Genomic DNA, 10961 nt, shown 5'->3' on the forward strand with positions numbered 1-10961 from the left:
AAAAATACCAATAAAATTTATGCACCAACAAATAAAAGAAAATAGTTTAGTCATTTTCATCTTTCTTTTGTTTTTTTCCCATGTTTGCTTTTTTCTGAGATGACTTTGAAAATTCAGCAGTCAATACTACTAAGTGACCGTCACGTCACATCGGGGCCCGTTGCCCTAAATAAATGACTAATAAGTCATACCGGGGCCTAGTGCCCTAGGATATGGGACTACGGAGTCACCCCGGGGCCCATTGCCTTATCCTCTGTATAACCAGTCTTGGAGCTAGCCCAACGTACCTGGCGCTTTAGTTTTCCAACGACCATTAGGTCGGACAAGCGTATGTCACGCTCATAATTAGGCCTAACCATATCGACCATCGCTCAGCGCTGTTGGTGCCCTTAACTTATAAGTCAATGCTTTTCAATCAGATAATGCAACACAAGCATACATCATTTAACAGTTATCCCAATACAAAACATTCAAGCATGCTTAATCAATTAATCACCGGCATAATCATAATCATGCTCTTCCGTAGGAGCCCAAGCCCTAATCAAATCTATGTTTAACAACCGAGCCAATCCCTAATCACATTCAACGCGAGTCCTAAAAAGATTCTTTAAGGACTCGCAATGCGAGTCCTAAAAAGTTCAGGAGGTGTTTTTTTAAAACCCAAAATCAAACTTTTTTAGGACTCGCAACGCAAGTCCTAAAAAGTCTAAGAGATGTTTTTTTAAAACCCAAAATCAAACTTTTTTAGGACTCGCGGAGATTTTAGGACTCGCAACGCGAGTCCTAAAAAGTCCAGAAGTTGTTTTTTTAGGACTCGCATATATGTGAGTGTCCTAAAAAAGTGTCCTAAAAACCATTTTTTGTAGTAGTGAGACCCACATGCATGCTTAATACACTTAAACATGCCAATACAGTCATATTATAATATAACTCACATAATTCATATAATCACAAATATGCATATAATATTCAATTGTTGCCATCCTGCCCCTAATCAATGCACTAAGCCTTATTAGGGAAATTTGGACGTTACATTAATGATCTCATTTGTACATATTTAATTAATGTTCATCTAAATTATTTTCAATATTACTCTTTTCTTTTTGGGAGTAGAGTTTAACACTATTTTCATTGAAAAAAAAAATGAAGATTGGATGAGTGATAACATTCATCTAACAAAGTTCTTTGTCTAGTCAAAGAGCAAGCTTAATCAATCTATAAGTCGCAAAATTTTGACTAACATGAGAAATAAATGTCTTCGATAGATTAGACAAAAAACTTTTAATAAAAACTAAAAGCTTCAGCTTGAAAGCTGGACAAGACTCCATAATAACATTAGCATCCACTTATAAAGTCATTAAACCACATGAATTATAAAAAAAAATGATAAGTTACGAATATTAGTAATAATAATACATCTAATAGCTTGAACCCAATTTAGTCCTCTAAAAAAATATATTTTATACTTTATATTCTTATTCTTTATAATTTCCATGTGAATCATAGAATTTTTTTTAAAGGGAAGGTTACAAAAATTACTTTTAAAAAAATTTCTAAGATTTAAAAAAAATACTAAAAATATAGAATTTGGAAAAAATTACAAAAATACGGAGGAGTATAATCGTAAATACATAGTTTTTTTTTTTATGTAAACAAAGTTTACAAATTTGTATCTTTCAATTTTTTTTTTAAATTTACATAAATACCAGTTTTAGCTAACATCTTTACATAAATACTCAATTTCAATTTTATTGGAATTGTACCAAAATTTTTAGTTGAATGTCCACCATAGAAATGGTGTATATTTAATAAATGTAAGTGACAATAATAAATCTATAAATAAATATAGAGCTTAGGATATAAACCAAATCTACTACAACAATAGATCTAATGCCACTTTGGAGAGGTAAATGGAACATGCCCATTGGGTCTAAAAGCCCAATAATAATTGTTACTAAATGGGCCACACATAAAGATCCACAAGGCTTATATTGTAAGAATTTTAATTTGTAATATTTCAATTTGATTTAAATATTATTCTTATTTGTTTTTTCTAAAAGAAAATACTAGTCTATCATTGCTAAGAATCATTTAGCATATAATATTTTTTATTGATCATGGAAAGTGTGTAAATAAGGCCTTGAGAAAATTGATCATTTTCTCTACTTAAAAATATGTACTTTTCTCCATAATTCAATACATGTATCATAAATGTGTCATAAAAAGAAAGATATGGAACTATTGGTCGAAATTAAGTTTTAATACAAGGTTTAGAAAATTTTATGTTTTGAAGGCTAATACTAAAAATAGAAGCATATCCATCATCTTCGTGTATTTTAATCATATTTTTTTTATGTAGACCTTAAAATCGAGCGATCTTATTGGTATTGGAAAACTAAAAGAAAAGACTACAATAATAGTCAAAATTGAGTTCAAAAAAAGTATCTCCAAGGCTAATGTGTTAGCAAAACAACATATCCTCTCGTATTATAGTCATATATATCTCTACATACTTTCAAACTAAATGATTTTGGTAGGGTTGAAAAGTTAAGAGATGGTCGAAATTGAATTCTAATGGGAAATTTTTCTATTTTAAAATTGGGAATTTACTCATTTGGTACTCTATGTTTTTGCAAAGTATCATTTTGACACCATCTGTTTTCAATAATGCTCATATGGTACCCTGTATTTTAAAATTATACATATTTGATACCCTAAACTCAGATTTGATAGATAAAATTTTGTCAATATGATCAAACTGTCATCAGTTATATGTAATTAAGTAATTAAATTTAAATTTGGAACTTACATAATTGACAACAGTTTGATTAAATTGGTAAAATTTTATTAATTAAATTTGAGTTTAGGGTACCAAATATGTACGATTTTAAGATACAGAGTACTATATGAGCATTATTGAAAACAGATGATACTAAAATAATACTTTGCAAAAATACAAAGTACCAAATAATTACCTACCCTTTAAAATTTAATATTAGCAAGACAGAGATTGGTGGAGTATATGACTATATTCAAATGTCATTGTAAATGTCAAACTATATAATATCAAAATCAACACATAATATCAAACTATATATATATATATATATGTACATATTTATACAAATAGGAAAATATAAATTACAAAAGTGTTCGAGTATACGGTTTGCATTGGTTAGGCGTGTTGCTAATTTTTTATATTTAATTTCTAATTTAATAGTGATGATATCTCTTTTAGCTTGATTTGTACTACAATTTTGTATTAATCAATTCAATAATTTATTAATAGTAATAAATCACACCGTGTGGCTTATATGTAAATATATATATATATATTTATATTAATAGTTTAATCTCAAAGAAACTTCGTGTATCGATTATATATAGTTTCCATGTACGTACGTCTCTTGTGAAAAAAATATATATAGTAATTATCATGTAATAACTTATACGTTAATCAATAGGTTAATATATATATATATATATATAGTAAAGTAACCATATATTTTTAAACACAAAAGTTGATCATTTGACTTTTGTCATTTCTTGATCATATATATTTGTCCTCATCACTAACTTTTTACAACATGAAATCTTTTTAAATCTGTCATTGAATATGTTTAGTGTTTAAACTATTTTCATAAAAATATCAGGATTAAAAGATTAAAAAAAACAAACTCTTTATAATTATTTGGAGCTTCGAAAAGACCATTTTATAATACTATTTTTATATGCTATATATACGAAAACATGAATGGTAAATAAAAGTGACGAAATTTAACTAGTAAAAATATGTTGAACATTACTTTTAGGGTTAAAATTATATACTAATATTTTTTCTTCATATATAAATATATATATATTTTTTTCTTACATACTCTCTGCAAGCGAGACTACTATGTGTTAGTATATATATATATATATATATATATATATATAATAAAGGAATCCACTTATTTGTTATCATGTATTTTTATAAAATATTGTTTTGATATACTTTTTTTTTAATAATGTTATACGGTAATCTGTATTTTAAAATCATACATATTTGATAAATAAAATTTCATCTATAACTAAACTGACATCAATTATATGTAATTAAATAATTAAATTTGAATTTGGAACACATATAATTAAGAGCAGTTGATTAAATTAGTAAAATTTTATTAATTAATTTTGAGTTTAGGATACTAAATATGTATGATTTCAAAATACATAGTATCAAATGAGCATTATTATAAACACATGGTACTGAAATGATACTTTACAAAAACACAGGTACCAAACGGTTACCTACTCATAAAAAAGAGGCCTAAATTATTAAGTTTTACTACAACCATGCGTATGCCCATTGTCACGTATTTTTAAATATATTTTCAAAATAGATATATGGAAAATTATTTGTTACTTTTAGTATTTTTGGTACATGCATAATTAAGTTGCAACTTTTATTTTTACATGATTGTATAATGTATAGTTATACTTCTACAAATTTTTAGTAAATTTCGGATAATTCAAGATACCAAAATCAGGATTTAAACAGCTTGTTGCACTTGTATATAAATATCAAAACAAGTATGTGTGTGCTACAAGCTACTTGGATCTTAATTTTGACTTCTTAAATTATTCGAATTTTTTTGAAAATTTGTGAGGAGTACTTTACATATTAAAAATATTAAAAGTACCTGTAAATAGTAATTTAAAAGTGGAGAATAATAATCTTTATGTAGTGTGACTCACCCTTACAAAGTATTATGCATATAAGTATAATCTTTAAACACGAACTACTTATTGCATAAATTTTATAATATATATATATGGTATGCTATAATGCCATATTTTAGTATAGTGTATATATATATATATACTAAATTTGTGTGAATTTTAGAATTTATTGACAATATGACGATGAGTAGCTAGGTAGGTCTGATGGAAGATGAATAATAATGTGCTTGGTTTGATAAAATTTAATTTCAATTATTTCTGTTATTGCATTAGACTATTCTAAAGGATTTAATTGAAGAAAAATACATTTTAAATAATTATAATATTTTTTTAGCGTATATGTGAAAAAGATTTAGTATTTTAACAAATAATAAAATTATCTGTTCATGTTGGTTTTTTTTAACTTCAATAATTTTGGAGGTGATGAAAAGTATTTTCCTCTTTTTATAATTTAAATTTTGAATAATGCCGAACAACTTCACAAGAGAGAAAACAAGATTATTGTCCTTTTTAATTCTAATTCTCCTTCACCAATTAAGATTATTATAATAGTGATATTTTATAACATTTATATTAATATAATTAATAAATATCTAGTCTAGTATTAAATATTATTATAATAATTATATTTTATAACATTTAAATTTATATTAATATAATAAATAAATATCAATTGATATTTTATAATATTTAAATTTATATTAATATAATTAATAAATAATATATTATATGTTATATATTATTATAATAATAATATTTTATAACATTTAAATTTATATTAATATAATTATTAAATATCTAGTTTTGTTTATATATTATTATAATTATTATATTTTATAATATTTGAATTTATATATAATTAATAAATATCTAATGATATTTTACAAATTTTAAATTTATATTAATATAATTAATAAATATTTATTGTTAATTAGTTTTAAAAGTATATTTTGTTAAATAGTTTGAATATTACTTAAAATTAACAAAAAAAAAATCGTTAAAACAAAAAATTTATGTTATCTACACACTTTTTATATAAAAGAAATATAAAATAAAAAATATCTTTTATTTTTGCATTTCTAATTTTATTATATATCATATATTTCTTTTTAATATTTTAAAAATAATTTCTACTTATTAAAATAATTTTTCCATAATAATTTTTTAATAAAAAGTGTACAAGGACCAAAAAATGTTAAGATTGTCCAATAATTGTAATTGATAATTGCATTGATTTCTCTTTAAAACTAAATATTTGAGCTAATTAGCGTAAATTAGCTCTCTTTTTTCATGATTACTTTTCCAAAAAGTTGAATTATTACTTTATTCATAGAGATGATCTTACTTTACTTTATTAAATAGGTACCAAAAGAACCCACTGTTCTTTTTTTTTTCTTTCATAAACGTGTTTTAAAATTTTAAATTCAAACATTAATTTGATATTTGGAGTTTTTTTTTTTTTACAAATCATTTTCAATGGGTCTTTTTTTATTTATTTTATCCCTTAAAATATAAAATTACCCACATTTTCTATTTATCTAATTCTTTACAATACACTATACATTAGTTTTTTTATCAATTAATTATTATATTTTTAATCTTTTATTCATTTTAAATATAAAATATAATGATGAGAAAGGAGATATATATTATTAAAAAATATGACCAATTAATAATTTTATTTATAAATAATATACACATAATATATATAGTGTTCCTTTTAAAAAAAATAAAACTTCATAACTATATTTTTTAAATATTTGTAACACCCACGTCACTATGATTACTTCGTAGAATGACGACTGACCCTGCAAACCAACACGAGTTTTTCTAGCATGATTTGTCCTCACTTGCACGCTTCCTGGGAAAACTTCTCAGGAGGTCACTCATTATGAGACTACTCCAGGTCAAACACACTTAACTTTGGAGTTTTCAAGTGATGGGCTACCGAAAAAAAAATACATCTTGTTGGCATAGTTAGTACCTATCAATCCATTTAAGTCATATTCAACTGTGTAGTCCTATATACATACACATTCTTAGAATCATCACACTTGATATTTCTCAGACAATGTAGGATTGCATAGTTTTTACCTCATTTTTCTCTCTGCGGATCACATGATTTTGACTGTCACAATTTCTATTTTACATAATTCAATGACGAGCTCTCTATGTCTATGCAACATTGAAAAACTAAAACAAATAAGAAAAACACCAAGATAAACTTTCATCATTAATGATTATGTATATATATAGGGAAATTTGATAAATCATGCTTACATTAGCTTAATAATTAAAATTTGAACCAAAGTTAACCACCCTATGATACAAATGCTTATCTTTCATTTAATACCAAAAATACCCCTCTCATAACAAAATCCCATACCTTTCCTCTCTAAAATCTTGCAAAAAAGATACACATGGGTAAGTAATTTTCTTTGATTCTTGTTGTTGTTGGTTGTTTTTATGATTTACATTGCTGTTTAGATGTTGGATCTGTAGTTTGTTGGTATTTTTTGCTGTTTTTTGGGTGAAAATCGTGGTCTGTGAAAATCTGCGTTTTTTTGGGTTCCTTGAATTTTTTTCTAAATGCCCGATAGTGTCCGATATAGGCCCGATGCAGGGACGATAGTTGTTGGGTTTCAAGGTTAGTGATGAGGTCCGATGGCCACCCGATGCTTGCCCGATATGTTTTGGTTACCCGATGGTCATTAAGGTTCGATGGCTACCCGATGGTTGCCCGATATTTATTTCATTCTACAAACCCTTTAAGTACGATAATGGATCGATACGAGTCCGATGCATGCCCGATAGTTGTTATTAAGTTAATGCAGACCTATTAGTACGATTGTACACGATGGTACCCGATAAGTGCCCGATGCTTGCCCAATAGTACGATGGTACACGATTTTACCCGATGGTACACGATAGTGATAAAAAAACTTAATAAAAACCGTACCTTTCGGCTTTTCCCCTGCCCATTTCCCGTTCCCTCCCAAATCCCAACTCTTCACTCCCACAAAACCATCGAGCAACATAAGTACTCACACCCGACGCTTCTCTCTCCCTCACCCACCATCACTCGACGCTGCTCTCTCCCTCACCCGACGGTCGGAAAAACCCCCACCGGAGACGTAGAAAAACCAAGCCCCAACCCCCACTGGAGACGAAGAAAAACCAAGCCCCAACCCCCACCGGAGACGAAGAAAAACCAAGCTCCAACCCCTCACCGGAGAAGAAAAACCGACACCCCATTGCGCAAAAATGTCTAGGGTATGTGTTTTTTTTAATCTCTTCTCCATTAAAAAATGTTATAGTATGTATTGTTGAATTTGACTGTGTTAAATCTGACTGTGTGACATCTGATAAACCGTAAAATTTTGAAAAAAATTTCTAGGTTTTTTTAGAGGTACGATAGTGGGTCGATATGGGTACGATAGTATTTGTGTTTCTCATAACTTCAGGTTGAAGATGAGTGTACGATAGGGGTACGATAGTGGTTCGATGGTGGTACGATAGGTTGTGTTTTCTGATAACTTGAGGTTGAAGATGGAGGTACGATAGGGTACGATGTTGGGTACGATGTGTGCCCGATAGTGGGAACAAATTGTTGTGTATGTTATAATACGATGGTGTACGATGTGAGGTACGATTGTGCACGATAATGTTATAGTTCCAGTTTTCCATTGGTGTCCGATATGGTGCGATAGATTCCGATAGTTGCTCGATAGTATATTGCAGAATATAAAATTTGATGTTTTTTTTTGTTATTCTATTTAATTGGGTATTTATTTGTTTTATGCAGAACTTAAGACCTCCACAACTGATAGTTCCAGTAGAGGAACATTTTACGGGACGTATCACTTGGCGCGGCAGTTGGTACTTTCCAAAGATTAAAGCAAAATTTATACAGTGTGGTTTATTGGATAGGGTGAAGGAATCCCCTTTCAAACAGTTCTTCATGGCGGAACCATTAAATTTTTCTGGTGCCTTAGTCCATCAATTGTTGTTGCACAAATTCAGAGGGGAGAAGACTGACGAAGTCCAGTTTTATATTGGGAAAAAAAGATGTAGATTTAGCCAATTGGAGTTCGCTTTAGTTACTGGTTTAAATTTTGAGGCCGGACCGTCTGAAGCTGAGATTAAAGCGAAGACCACTTCGGATCGGTTAATTCTTGAGTACTTCAATGGTCATTCCCAAGTGAGCATAGGGCAACTGCGCAGAACTTTTGAGAGTTGTCAAATAGTTGATGATGTGTACAAGATGGGTTTGTGCTTATTAGTTGAGGGTGTTTTGAAAGGTCGTGAGGAGAAGTTGATGGTTTGGACTGACATGCTGAAGATGGTAGACGACGTTGACTTCTTTTTCCAGTACCCGTGGGGGAAGATATCATACCAGAAGTTGTTACAAACTTGTCAAAAAGACTTTGTTGAAATGAAGAAGCATTTACAGAAGAAGATTGAGAAAGGAAAGACTCAAAAGGAGGCCAAGTACTCTATTTATGGGTATGCTGCAGCATTGCAGTATTGGGCTTTTGAGTCCATCATTGAGTTGGGTCAGGATCATGCTGTGAGATTGGGCCAAGGCATACCAAGAATGATCAACTGGCAGAGCAAGGAGAAAGTAGAGATACACAAAGAGCAACTTATTAAGTTGTTTGCCAAAAAGGTGAGCTTTTACTTTACTTTTGAATGTTCTATATTTTTTTCTAGATATGCAATTTTATGGGTACTGCACGATAGGAATACGATAGAGTACGATTTGAGTACGATTATGGGGTTATTTTGTGGTTTTTTGTCAACTGTTTGAAAACTGACTAAGTGGTACGATTTGGTACGATGATGGTCCGATGGGGGTACGATATGTATTCTTTGTTAATGTAGTAGTAGTGGTACGATATTGGTACGATGTTGTACGATGATGGTACGATAGTTAGCAAGCAATTCTCACTTACGGGTACGATATTGTTATGTTATGGGTACGATATGGGTACGATAATTGCATGATATGGGTACGATATGGGTACGATTGGGGTACGATAGTTTACCATTTTTCAGAGATGACAATTACTTATTTTTTATATTGTTTTACTTTCCAATCTAAATATGCATTGTTTTTTGTGGCAGTTGACAGTATACCCCTACCTGTGTGCCCGACCTGCTGAAGAACAGTATGTGAGGACCCTTACAGACAATGAAACCCCATTGTATGTGGACATGGGGTTAGAGGAACTAGAGGTGGGTCCCGATGGACAGCCTACACAGGAAGCCTTACAGAGCCAGGCTGAAAAGCTTGCTGAAAAGTTAGCTGAGCAAGCAGAAGCAGCAAATATTTTTAAGGAGGTTCCACCAGCTCAACCTGAGGCACCTGAGGTTCCCCCATCAACACCTCATGCCAGCACCTCCTCCCAAGCTGAGCAACCAGGCTACTCTATGATTTTGGCCAGGTTGGAAAAGGTTGAAGGGCAACAAAGTGCCCTTATTAAAGGTCAGTCCGAGATCTTGGGTCAATTGCAGAAGCTTATGAAAATGATGGAAGATCTTAGTAGGCCAGTTCCAGATCCACACCCTCAGTCCACTGAAGAAGGCCCTCAGTCTCCTGTAGATGAAGACATTCTCCCTAACGATTACAGACCTGATGATGTAGATGATCACATTTTTCGCACACCAGAGGATATGCAAATTACTGTAATCGGAGATACTGAAGATTCTGAAGTACAATTCTTAAACATAGCTCCACCAGCACCGGAGAAGAGGAGAGAAAGAAAGAGGCCTAGGTGGTTCGATGAGTACACTGCAATGAGGAAAAGGAATAAGAAATCGAAGACAGCAGTGAATGTGGATCCATTGAGGGTTGTTGATGGTAAATTACTTATGACCTTTCACAAGTGGTTGCTTGGCACCATTGGGAATAAATATCCGAGGGAATGCTTCTCAGGGACACACGATGCTGCTTGGTTCCTGAAACTGCATACTCCGAGGACATGGCTTTCTGACTCTATAAGTTTTCTATAACTTCATAATTAAATAATGTTGAAAATTTATTTAAATGTTTCTATATATAGTGGTACGATATGGGTACGATATGGTACGAATGTAGTACGATAATTATAAGTGTCAAATTATAAACTGTTTATATGTCAATGGTACGATGGTGGTACGACATTAGCACGATAGTGGTACGATATAATTTGTTAAGTAGTTACTATTACCATCATAATTTTAGAATTTGTAGT

The sequence above is a fragment of the Humulus lupulus genome, chromosome 2, assembly GCF_963169125.1.
Source record: "Humulus lupulus chromosome 2, drHumLupu1.1, whole genome shotgun sequence".
Lineage (NCBI taxonomy): Eukaryota > Viridiplantae > Streptophyta > Magnoliopsida > Rosales > Cannabaceae > Humulus > Humulus lupulus.